Consider the following 14329-nt stretch of genomic DNA (forward strand, 5'->3'; position numbering starts at 1 on the left):
GCACCCATACCAAGTTGCAAATGATCTGCAAGCATCCAGGGAAACTTATGGTGTTCATGAACTCTACACTTTTGAAACTGGTTATTCTATATAGACATCAACAAACTTTATGTCTTCCTGAGATGCTGAACCTTTCTAATCCAGCCAATTACCCTTGTCTTACTTTATCCACATATGGCCACAGCAAAGTTGAACACGATCTGGCTGCCACTAAACGTGAACTAAAACCATCATAGTGGAGAGAGCCAGGACACAACCTTTTGTGGCCTGCATCTGTTGAGATGTGACATTGCAATTATGATAAAATGATATATCACGTCTCTCTGGCCTTTATAATGGTGGAAGATGCTCATGAGGTTTGAATCAAGTTTATTTATTAAATAGTTAAGTTTTGGACTTCTCACTGTGGGAATGGTTTGTGGTATGTCCAGGTGTGATGAAAGACATAGGTGCATCACATCTATACGATTGGAAGGCAAGTGCTCTGAACAACTAATATCACACATACACACATGAGCACCTCCAGTCAGAATGAGCACCTCCAGTCAGAATGAGCACCTCCAGTCAGAATGAGCACCTCCAGTCAGAATGAGCACCTCCAGTCAGAATGAGCACCTCCAGTCAGAATGAGCACCTCCAGTCAGAATGAGCACCTCCAGTCAGAATGAGCACCTCCAGTCAGAATGAGCACCTCCAGTCAGAATGAGCACCTCCAGTCAGAATGAGCACCTCCAGTCAGAATGAGCACCTCCAGTCAGAATGAGCACCTCCAGTCAGAATGTAACATCACATGGGATGCAAGCAGCAACTGGAAGGGGAAGGGATAGTAGTGTATGGGTGGGGAGAGAGACCAACACTGTCTGGTGGAGAGTGCAGGGACTTGACTGACAAGAGGTGCAGCATCAGGATATGGGGAACAAAGGAGACAAGCAGGAAAGGTGGGCAGAGATGCATTGGCAGGGGGCTAGAAATAAACAGGGTGGGAAATGTGAATGGAGAGGAGATGAAGGACAGAAGGGATGGAAATTAATTGGAGGGTGTGGGGACAGTATGTTACCGTAGGTTGAGGCCAGAATAATTGCAGGGGCAAAGAATGTGTTGTGCAGTTCAGAAAAGCTGATGGTGCAGGGAAGGAATGGCTTGCAGCCATTGAAATCAAGTGTGTTATGTACAGCTGCATGGTGTGGCACAGGGTGGTCTACTTTGCTCTTGGCCACAGCTTAGCCATTTATCTGGTGGACAGTTGTGTGGTAATCATACCAATATAAAAGGCTGTGCGATGATTGCAGCAGAGCCTGGCCCCTGATGGGTAAGATAAATCTGTGACAGGACTGGAACAGGATGTGCTGGGCGGCTGGATTGGGCAGGTTTTGAACCTGAGCCTTCCACAGAGATATGATCCTTATGGCAAGAGGTTGCGACTGGGGTTTGCATAGGGATGGACTAGGATGTTGTGTGGGCAATGGAATACCGCTTTAGGACGGGGTAGGAAGTATCTCAGGTTGTACATCCCTCATTTCGGGGCATGATGATAGGTGATCAAATCTGCAATATTAGACCATTCAGTATGATTTGTGGCTCTGATTTCAAAAAGGTAGCACAAGCACTAACATCTGTAGGAGCTGAAATGGGTTGTGACAATGTGGAGACTATACTAACTCATCTGATTTTATTTAGGACTAGAGTAACTGCAATTAAGCCCACCCAGGTAGCCGTGCGGTCTAACTCACTGCTTCCTGAGCAGGAAGGCGTGCCGGAGCCTGGCATGAATCCGCCTGGTGGATTAGTGTAGAGGTCTGGTGTGCTAGCCAACCTATGGATGGTTTTTAAGGTGGTTTTCCATCTACCTCAGCAAATGCGGGCTGGTTCACCTTATTCCGCCTCAGTTACACTCTGTCGGCGATTGCTGCGCAAACACTGTAATTACTCTACTACGCCAACATCTGGGGTTACACTCATCTGGTATGAGACAGTGTCCACTGGGGGCCAAACCACACAATAACCCTGGGTTTGCTGTGGGGCAGCGGTGGGGTGGGGGTGGACTGCTGTGGGGTTCTGAACCACTGAGGGCTACAGTGGGATGAAGCCTTTCTGTCATTTCTGGGTCCCTGGTTTAATACACAATTGCAATTGTGTACATTATTACAAAAAGTGTTGGTTCCACGGGTTACTGCTGCTATTGCCAAACTGATATGTGGATGGAGGATACATGGCTACAGTGACTGTATCTACTATTAGTAAAATGTAACATGTGGAGAACAGAGTGCTTCCCGATGGGGGGAGGGGAACAGAAGTTAATGTTTTATAGGAGCTTGTTTGTCATTTTGAGTTCTTAATTAAATAAGCACCTTTAGTAACAGATCAAGTTTCTAATATTACAGCAGCTCTGAAAGACATCACAAGACTTCCTTGCACTTGTCACAGTCTTAGCATTTTGCTCAAATATGCAAAGGCACGTCAAAGTTTTTAACATTGTAATCAAAACTAACTCGTGTAGACGAGACAATACACTCATATAAAGAACTAGTGGCATATTGTAAGATAGTCGGTTTTTCAATCAAACTCGAGAAATCATGGAAACTAGAGATCAAAGTCTGCTGGAACAGTTTGCTAGAGATGCTAGTTTCAGTAGGTGATACTTTAATCGAGGTAAAGCAGACTTCAGAATATGGATGAGCATACTCTGCTTACTTGTTATGTTTCTCAAGCCATTCAAAGAAGCTAGTGATTTAGAACACGACAACTATACAACTCTCCATGTAGTACTTATTTGATGGTGGAAACTTCTGGATGAATACTTGACCACTAATGAATTAGACAGTGATGCCATCGCAATACTTAAAATAAGATGCAGAAGTTACATTCTTTTGATGCTGCAAAGTTGGCACTTAAACTATAGTCTGTAGGCTTTACAACTTTTAAGAACTGAAAACAATAAGGACATAGTTTAAGAATTGTGTTAAAAGTTTCCACACGGACTCACTGGAATTGCTAATTCACAACAAGCCTTCCGAAGGGGTTTCTTGGGTCTCCGCGTGAAATACTCTCACTCATTCAACGCGTTCTTCAGTTACTCTTGGTTATTCCATACTCTCCCCTTTGCGCAAAGATATACAAACAAAACTGTTCGAGTTACTCTTTTACTTGATGTACAATTTATAGTTGTAAGTTGAGTATAATAAATGTACAAAGCAATAAAACCTGTGTATTCATTCTGAAACAACATGTAATTACCACAATTATAAATCTTAAGATGTATGACAAGTTAGTAATATCACATGAACAGGGGGAAGAGAGAGGGAAAGAAAATCATTTCCTAAGTGTAGTATGACATTCTAGCAATAGTTTGAGGAGTCAACTGTTTTGAAGCCATAGGCATAAGGTAACGATAAGACAGTTGTCATTCCTGGTGAGAGCACACATGTGAATGAGCTTAATAGTTACATATTTTAAAATGGGAATATTGAGAAAACAGTGAGTTTTTAACCAAGACAGGAAAGTTTTGGAGGTATCACATTTGTGATTATTATACTTAGGCATTATGGAAATACTTAATGAGAAGCTATTTAACAGAAATATATTCTATAAGATCTTTTGGGAAATGATAAATTATGTCACAGGTCGATAATCCAAGGGAGTTTGAGATTAGATGAAGCAATTCCTTCGTATTCGACAATTCATTAATGGATTGAAGAGGAGCAATATGTACACATTAGGAACATATAAACACAATATTTGGCTAGGAAGCATGCAAGATTAGTGTAATATATATTGATCTTAAATTATGAAAGTAATGAGTAAACTGCACAGATAACTGCAGAAAAAAACCGTTGAAAAATTTACCACACAGTACCATGAGAAGGAGATCATAGGTACGTTAATGGAATGGTTATAAGTTTGCAAAAATACAAAAGAAAGTATAGATGAAAGGGTGTTTATAGAGGGGCTTGGAAATGCCAGTTTATAGGCATCAAGGTGGTTTTTTTTTCCTCAAATAAATTAATATGGGAAAGGGTAACAGCTTCGATTATTATTGGTTTTTAGGATGCAGTATATCTCATACAATTTGTGTGTTGGGGAGGAAAGGGTAGCTGAACCCATGAAAGGGATGGCCTATGCTTAGGTGAGATGAATCCATGGAAGGGAGGACCCCCATATTTACTCGAATCTAAGCCACACTTTTTTTTCCCGGTTTTTGTAATCCAGAACACCGCCTGCGGCTTAGAATCGAGTGCAAAGTAAGTGGAAGTTCTGAAAAATGTTGGTAGGTGCCGCCACAACTAACTTCTGATGTCGAATATATGTAGCGCTATACAAGACTGGGATGTTTGCCAATATGGCCAGCTCTACGTTCTGAATTTTTTCCTACCTGTAACAAGAGATGGTTGCTAAAAGGAACTTTTCTGAATTGTGAATCAAATGCAGTATTCTCTTCACCATAAGAATAATATGAATGTAAACATTTTGCCATGTATTCCTTTGTGTTTCGTGCTATCTCATTTAAATCCTGTCTGCCTAATAAACTATGAAACTACAGTGAGACAACAGCAAACGCGGAAGAATATACATATCATGTCATGTTTATATTCGTATTATTCTTATGCTGAACAGTGATACAGTCTGAAATGAAGCACGACAACTGACTAGATTTTTAAATCTAAGATGACTAATTTCTGTGCAGAATGTAATGTATTAAAGAGGCGTCTGCAAAGATTTTCAAACAGAGAAAATTTTTCGCTAAACTTTCGTTCAGAACATCTATCATACACAGTCTATTATTTGGATCTTCTTGATCATTATCAAAGAAAGCAGCAGTGTACGTAACAACAAATAGCAGTCTCTTGTCATTGTTTCGCTAATGAGACGATTCCTCTCTTTTTTTGTTTTTAATTGTAAGCGGCGGTAGCGCGCACAAAAGCAAGCCATGCCGCGAACGGCGACAGGTCGTAAACACTCATTATTAGAATGCGACAAACAATGTATGACACAGCACAATGATGCGTTTTGAGCTTAGAGTGACGGAAACACCTATAACAAAGAGAACGACACTCATCAGATCAAAGAAAAATAAGCAATCAATTCAAACCAGACGAAGCACGTGAAAAAGGAAGCGTACCCGTATAAATACGGACAGAGCGCCTGACGCATAGCAATGACTACCTGGTAAAGCTTAAATGCTAAGCTTACCACACAAACCACACTACTGTAGCTGTATCGTCATTCATTCGACCTAAATTGTGTCTCATATTACAATCTACCAACTTTGTTTCGGTCTGGAGGAGCGGTCTATAATGTCTCTCTCCCCTTGAATTTCGAATCAAATTTCAGGTGCGGCTTAGATTCGGGAAAATTTTTTTTCCATGATTTCTAGTCATTTTTCATGTGTGGCTTAGATTCGAGTAAATACGGCACCCTGTATTAGTTGAGTAGGAATTGAAGGACAATAGAATCAGAAGAATGACAGGTGACTGAGAAGTATCTTCCCCATAGAAAGAGGCATAGCAATTCTTGTGGATATACGAAATTTTTTTGGAAATTTGTGGTGAGGTCCTATGGGACCAAACAGCTGGGGTCATCTGTCCCTTGGCTACACCATACGGCATGGATATAAGAATTTGATGTAATTGCAGTGCTCACTCTTAATGAATTCTCTGGACTGACATAGTATTAAGAGATTTACCTGGTTAGTGCTGTTTTATGACAGATTCTTGACATACTACATGTCTGGAACGTGCAGTTAGCAATATTGGGTTATGAATACCTTGCATCATGTAGCGCCTTGGGTGTGATAAAATGAAGTATATGGGTGCAAAAACTTAAGAAATGCAACTATGATTACATCATTTACAAGAAATTGTACACATACGTGGTGAATGTAAAGTGGAAAAGTACAATGAACTGCTTAATTTCCCTTCCTATCTGTACCCTTTTTAACAGATTAAGAATAGAACAAAAGTAAAGTAAGCAAAGTGGAGGCTCCCCACAAATTTTGTGTATTAAGTATGGTATAAAATGGAACCAACTCAAGGAAATGCGGGTTTAAAACTAATGTAGGCTACATAGAAAGATACCTACATAATTAAGGTGTATAAGCTACAGGAATAAGATAATAAAAGTATGTATTGTTAAAGGAATTACACTTTTTGAAAGAGCAGTGGATGTTTACTACACAACATCTAAGCTAAAGGAAATCATATTTATGAAGAAATTAAGAATTCATAGACATAACTCAAAGGAAGAGACTATGGTATACACAGTAAAAAAAATTTTAATGAAAAATTCTTAAACAAGTGTTCTGTAGAGAAGGCACCCAGAAACAACAGTGGCGAAAGAATATTCTGTTAGTAAGTGTGAAAGCCACGCTCTTGTCCAAGTTTATGGATGCGAATGGAAGTTATATGCATGTCATTACAGAGAATTATATGGATAAGCATTAGTGTTACGTTAATTTGTATTCAATGAACTGAAAGTTGTTTTAATAAGTTGTTGTTGTGGTCTTCAGTCCTGAGACTGGTTTGATGCAGCTCTCCATGCTACCCTATCCTGTGCAAGCTGCTTCATCTCCCAGTACCTACTGCAACCTACATCCTTCTGAATCTGCTTAGTGTATTGATCTCTTTGTGCCCCTCTATGATTTTTACCCTCCACCCTGCCCTCCAATGCTAAATTTGTGATCCCTTGATACCACAGAACATGTCCTACCACCAGATCCCATCTTTTTGTCAAGTTGTGCCACAAACTCCTCTTCTCCCCAATTCTATTCAATACCTCCTCATTAGTTATGTGGTCTACCTATCTATAATCTTCAGCATTCTTCTGTAGCACCACATTTCGAAAGCCTCTATTCTCTTCTTGTCCAAGCTATTTATTGTCCATGTTTCACTTTCATATATGGCTGCACTCCATACAAATACTTTCAGAAACGACTTCCTGACACTTAAATCTATACTCAATGTTAACAAATTTCTCTTCTTCAGAAACGCTTTCCTTGCCATTGCCAGTATACATTTTATATCCTCTCTACTTCGAACATCAGTTATTTTGCACCCCAAACAGCAAAACTCATTTACTACTTTAAGTGTCTCATTTCCTAATCTAATTCCCTCAGCATCACCCGACTTAATTAGACTACATTCCATTATCCTCGTTTTGATTTTGTTGATGTTCACCTTATGTCCTCCTTTCAAGACACTGTCCATTCCGTTCAACTGCTCTTCCAGGTCCTTTGCTGTCTCTGACAGAATTACAATGTCATCGGCGAACCTCAAAGTTTTTATTTCTTCTCCATGGATTTTATCCTACTCTGAATTTTTCTTTTGTTTCCTTTACTGCTTGCTCAATATACAGATTGAATAACATCAGCGAGAGGCTACAATCCTGTCTCACTCCCTTGCCAACCACTGCTTCCCTTTCATGCCCCTCGACTCTTATAAACTGCCATCTGGTTTCTGTACAAATTGTGAATAGCCTTTCGCTCCATGTATTTTACCCCTGCCACCTTCAGAATATGAAAGAGAGTATTCCAATCAACATTGTCAAAAGCATTCTCTAAGTCTACAAATGCTAGAAACATAGGTTTGCCTTTTCTTACTCTATTTTCTAAGATAAGTCGTAAGGTCAGTATTGCCTCAAGTGTTCTAACATTTCTACAGAATCCAAACTGATCTCCCCAGAGGTCAGCTTCTACCAATTTTTCCATTAGTCTCTAAAGAATTCGTGTAATTATTTTGCAGCCATGGCTTATTAAACTGATAGTTTGGTAATTTTCACATGTGTCAGCCCCTGCTTTCTTTGGGATTTGAATTATTATATTCAAGTCTGAGGGTATTTCGCCTGTCTCATACATCTTGCTCACTAGATGGTAGAGTTTTGTCAGAACTGTCTCTTCCAAGGCCGTCAGTAGTTCTAATGGAATGTTGTCTACTACCGGGGCCTAGTTTTGACTTAGGTCTTTCAGTGCTCTGTCACACTCTTCACACAGTATCATATCTCCCATTTCATCTTCATCTACCTCCTCTTCTATTTCGATAATATTGTCCTCCAGAGCATCGCCCTTGTATAGACCCTCTATATACTCCTTCCACCTTTCTACTTTCCCTTCTTTCCTTAGAACTGGGTTCCATCCGAGCTCTTGATATTCATGCAAGTGCTTCTTTTTTCTCCAAAGGTCTCTCTAAGTTGCCTGTACGCAGTATCTATCTTACCCCTAGTGATATATACCTCTACATCCTTACATTTGTCCTCTAGCCAACCCTGCTTAGCCATTTTGCACTTCCTGTAGATCTCATTTTTGAGACGTTTGTAATCCTTTTTGCCTGCTTCATTTACTGCATTTTTATATTTTCTCCTTTCATCAATTAAATTCATTATCTCTTCTGTTACCCAAGGATTTCTATTAGCCCTTGTCTTTTTACCTACTCAATGCTCTGCTGCTTTCACTATTTCATTTCTCCAAGCTACCCATTCTTCTTCTACTGTATTTCTTTCCCCCATTCTTGTCAATCGTTCTCTACAACCTCTGGTTCTTTCAATTTATGCAGATCCCATCTCCTTAAATTCCCACCTTTTTGCAGTTTCTTGAGTTTCAATCTACAGGTCATAACCAATAGATTGTGGTCAGAGTCCACATTCGCCCCTGGAAATGTCTTACAATTTAAAACCTGGTTCGTAAATCTCTGTCTTACCATCATATAATCTATCTGAAACCTTCCAGTATCTCCAGGCTTCTTGCATGTATACAACCTATACACCCTTCTTTCACGATTCTTAAACCAAGTGTTAGCTATGATTAAGTTATGCTCTGTGCAAAACTCTACCAGACAGCTTCCTCTTTCATTCCTTACCCCCAATCCATATTCACCTACTATGTTTCCTTCTCTCCCTTTTCCTACTCTCTAATTCTAGTCCCCCATGACTACTAAATTTTCGTCTCCCTTCACTACCTGAATAATTATTCTTTTATCTAATCATACATTTCATCAATTTCTTCATCATCTGCAGAGGTAGTTGGCATATAAACTTGTACTTGTACTGTAGTAGGCATGGGCTTCATGTCTATCTTGGCCACAATAATGCGTTCACTATGCTGTTTGTAGTAGCTTACCAGCACTCCTATTTTTTTTTTAAATTTATTATTAAACCTACTCCTGCATTACTCCTATTTGATTTTGTATTTATAACCCTGTAGTCACCTGACCAGAAGTCTTGTTCCTCTGACTGCCGAACTTCACTAATTCCCACTATATCCAACTTTAACCTATCCATTTCCCCTTATAAATTTTCTAACCTACCTGCCCGATTAAGTGATCAGGCATTCCATGCTCCGATCCGTAGAACACCAGTTTTGTTTCTCCTAATAACGACGTCCTCCCGAGTAGTCCCCGCCCGGAGATCCGAATGGGGGACTATTTTACCTCCGGAATATTTTACCCAAGAGGATGCCATCATTTTACCACAGAGTGAAGCTGCATGCCCCCGGGAAAAATTATGGCTTTAGATTCCCCTTACTTTCAGCTGTTCGCAGTACCAGCACAGCAAGGCCGTTTTGGTTAATGTTGAAAGTCCAGATCAATCAATCATCCAGACTGTTGCCCCTGCAACTACTGAAAAGGCTGCTGTCCCTCTTCAGGAACCACACGTTTGTCTGCCCTCTCAACAGATAGCCCTCTGTTGTGGTTGCACCTACAGTATGTCCATCTGTATCACTGAAGCACGCAAGCCTCCCCACCAACGGCAAGGTCTATGGTTCATGGGGGGCAGGGTTTAGGTGGACAATTTTTGCAACATCTCAATGGGTGGATATGAGAGATGTCATCAATTTTGATAAAAGGGTATATCACACCTCTCGCGTCTTCATAGTGATGAGAGATTTGAATAAAGTTTATTTTATTACTAGTTTTGTTTAGGACTTCAGTGTCAGAGAAATGGTTTGTGCTAGGTGTAGATGTGATCAAAGACGTGTGCATACAATCTAAAAGGTGGGAGAGCGAGTTACGTATGTGGGGCCACTTGTTCTTTGACCTTGGGGGCATTCTGCAGCCACAGAGAAAAGGAATGCCAAGGCAACAATGTAAATGATGTGACAAGCAAAAATCTGCCTCTACATCTATATTCTGCAAACTGCCATGAGGTGCATGGCAGAGGGTATGTCCCAGAGTACCAGTTATTAGAGTTTCTTCCTGTTCCATGCATATACAAAGTGCGGGAAGAATGACTGATTGAATGCCTCTATGAGTGTAGCAATTATTCTAATATTATCATCATGATTCCCAATGAGCGGTGTGTAATATATTCCTAGAGTTTTCATTTAAAGCCGGTTTTTGTAACTTCGTTAATGGACTTCTCAGAATGGTTGTGTGTATCTTCAACTGTTGTCCAGTTCTTCTGTGTGTGTGTTAGTCCTGCTTGATATGGGTCCCACGCATCTGAGCAATATTCTAGAACAGCTTGCTTGAGTGATTTATAAGCAATCTCCTTTGTAGACTAATTGCACGTCCCTGGTATTCTACCAATAAACCTGCTTTACCCATGATAGCCATTCCATTTCATATCCCTAAAAAGAGTTACACCCAGTTATTTGTACGAGTTGACTAATTTCAACACTCACTGTCGCTGCCACTCCATTGGTGAGCTTTCCTTGCTCGGCATGTTGAGCAGTGTAAGCATAAAATGCTATTTCTGTGGGGAAGAAAAGAACCTTAGCTTGGGTGATATCCTGTGTCTCCTGCGAGAAAATTATTCTCTCAAGTCGGGCCTTTGTGTTGTTGGCCTGCAGTCAGTCACTCCTTGATATTATAAACATAGGGTACTAATATTTTTCATTTTATTATGTGCACAATACTACATTTCTCAACACACAAATCAAGCTGCCAATCTTTGCACCACATTAAAATCTTAAAACCTGATTGAATATTTATGCAGCTTCTTTCAGACAATACTTCATGAATCACTGTATTATCTACACCAAGTCTGAGGTTATTATTAATATTGTCTGACAGTTCACTGATGTACAACAAACAGTAAGGTCTCAACACGCACCCCTGGAGCACACTGAAGTTTCTTCTACATCTGACGATAACTCTTCATCCAAGATAACATGCTGTGTCCTCCCTACCAAAATGTCCTCATTTCAGTCACAAATTTCACTTGAATCCCATGTGATTCTCCTTTTGACAATAAGCGCAGATGTGGTACGGAGTCAAACGCTCTTCAGATCTTAAGCAAAATCATTGTGCCTGTCAAACCAAGAGTTATTGCAAGTTTTCTGGAATGAAATTCCTAATGACAATCTCCGATCATTGTTCTGGAAGATCCTGTTGTCAAAGGATTCTAGCAAGAATACTGCTTTTGTCTTCACTGGACATTTGCATAAGTTGAAGGTGCTTCCATTTGGCCTGAACATTAGGTCTGGCATGTCTATTACAGGTCCTGACACTATTCCCAGGTGAGTTTGTTGGGCAACGTTGCCATCTATGTTGAGTATTTGTTAATAATTGCACCTTCCTGAGAAGAGCACATACAACTATTGCTACAAGTTTTGCAAAGCTATTTAGATTCAGGGGTGACCACTAATTAGTGGAAGTCAAAATCTGATAAACAGATCAAGTTTGTAGGACATGTATCTATGGCTGGTATTGAGCCCAAGCCACGTAAGATACAACAGTCAAATGTCCCTCAGCAACATCTACAATACAGTTGAAAACTATTTCTTTCTAAACAACCTAGATCTTCTGGATTTGTTAAAGAAAAATGCTCCCTGGTCCTGATCTCTCCAGTGTCAGGAAGCTTTTGACAGAATTGAAGATGCACTGGTCCAAGCAGAGATCTTGCACCATCCAGATACAGGTAACATGACTCCTGTTTCTTTCACAAATTATAGACTGATGGCAGAAGTCCATGTCCTCAGTTTCGCCAGCAGGGTTTTGAGTGTGTGAGGTCATACCTGGGAATGGAGCTAGATGCCCCTTGTAGCATTGTGGTCATTTATGAAGTTTAACTATTGCATTCGCTGTTGATATGTCAAAGTTTTCTGCAAGCACAAAGCTTTAAGCTCTGTAATAACTTGCCAGCTACTCCACCACAGATTCAACAAAGTTGGTTTTTTTTTCCAGGAAGGATATGATTTTGAAATTGTCTATATCCAAGGAAGAGAAAACATTGTCACTGATGCACTATCCAGGTTACCCTATGGTTTGCCTGAGCTTGGTGAACCTGTGGAATAGGTGACAGATTACAAATTGTCATTAATAAAGGACAATGTTCACCGACATTATTTGGCAATGTGTAAGAACATCCAAGCATTACAGGATGTAGATCCTAAGAGGTCTAAGGTTGAGTGTGTTTTGGTGTTTCAACCAAATCAGTCACAAGTTCAGCCACTTCTACACTTTGCAAAATGATGTATTAATCCATCTGAGCAATATTGACAATGAGTTCTAATGCATGTGTGTAAATCTGGCTTACCACAATTACCTGATCAGGTACACACACGTGGCCTGGGGAGCTTGTGCAATTGAAATATGTGAATGGAAAATTGCCACCTATTGCTACTTGCCAAATTTGCACAGGTGAGTGCATCATTTGTTGTGAGCACACTTTGTCAGAAAACTAATCTCATGAACCTGCCTAGAAGAATTCCTTTGCATCCATTTCTGATGACCAAATCTGGAGAAACTGCCTTCACTGACATAATTTGTACATATCCTCAGGAAGGAAAGGTATTAAATATCTGGTTGCAATACATGGTGTCAGATTATATGTTGCAAAGTCCATATATGCCACACCAACAGTCAAGATGTTGAAGAATGACTACTTCCCTCACTTCTGAAAGTTTGACGGAATACTGTCCAATAACACTTCAAATTTTTCTGGGTGGTCATTTTGTCATGGGCACAGCATCAAGCTGATTTTACTTTCACATTTCCATCAGGGAACTGATTGCATGGACAAAATTGACACGGAATTCAACAGTTTTCTTTGAACCCGTGCTCCGCATAAACGTCTCAACTTTGTCACCCCCTTTGAGGAAATCGTGAATGATTTTCCACATTTTTCCCACAAGGCACACACCAAACAAAATTATGTTAAAGAACAGACAAGTGAGTGGGGGGCTACACTACCACTCACCCCACGACGTGGCATCTCATGGGAAGAAAAAAAAAAAAACACTCCTAGTGCTCATATGTTTGAATGCCAGCACTGGCTCGAAAGACAATGTATGATAAAAAGCTGGGCCGAATGCAGTTGTTTGACTTAGACTAGATGGTGCTATGTTCTCATCCTATGCTACCTCTTCTGAAGAAACAGAACAAGGAGTGGCAATTATTGTGTACTGGTCCATTCTGTGTTGTGAAAATTCCCCATGATGGATGTTTTCTCTTGGTGTATCTGAATAAGTGTGAAGTCAAAGGGCTAGCACCACAAAGATCTAAGAAAATTTATGAAGTAGAGATTAGTCTTATTACTGCATGTAGTTATGTGTGTTTGTTTGTTTTACTTGCAAAGTATTTTTACATTGTATTTGTATATCTCAATGTAAATACGTAAGAGTACTCGACATCATCTCATAATTCTTGATTAAGAGAGCATTTTTTCTCAAATGTACTGAATGCAAATGAGATTCGTGCAAAGCCATGAATTATTCACTTAAAACGATGTCAGATTTTATGATAAACTACAGATTACTAGAATTCTGATCCACGTCCTCCATACACTAGTTAGTGCCTTCTGATCTCCAAATATAAGTAATGTGAATGAGTGTGGCCTAATAGCTAATATTTTCATCTAGTCATTTGTCTAGTGTGTTCTTTTATGTAATGTAAGTAGTAATCTGAAATTTAGTGACTGAAGATGTGGATCCCCCTCTTTAATTGTGTAACCAGTCAGTGAAATTTCAATGTTATTACCTAGGCATGGATGACTGTGCCAGAAGCATGTCCTACAAGGACATTCATGATCTATCATTACATGGACAAATATGAACAATTGTGGCCCTGTGACATGTTTGGGAACATGAATGGCTGCAAATGGTCTCCTCGTAGTGAACGTAACCATTTCCAGTCAATGATCAGTTCAGTGGACCCAGTCTATTCCATGTAAACACGGACCCCACCGTTGTGGAGCCACCACATCTTTTACAGTGCCTTCTTTACAACTAAGGTCCATGCCTTTGTGGGGTCTGGCCCTAACACTACCACTAGCTCTTCTCAACTTAAATTCGGACTCATCTGACTAGGATATGGTTTTCCAGCCACCTAGAGTCCAACTGATACGGTCACGAGCTGAAGCAAGTCGTTGCAAGCAATGTCGTGCTGTTAGAAAGGCACTTGCG

Source organism: Schistocerca piceifrons, chromosome 1 (genome assembly GCF_021461385.2).
Source record: "Schistocerca piceifrons isolate TAMUIC-IGC-003096 chromosome 1, iqSchPice1.1, whole genome shotgun sequence".
Lineage (NCBI taxonomy): Eukaryota > Metazoa > Arthropoda > Insecta > Orthoptera > Acrididae > Schistocerca > Schistocerca piceifrons.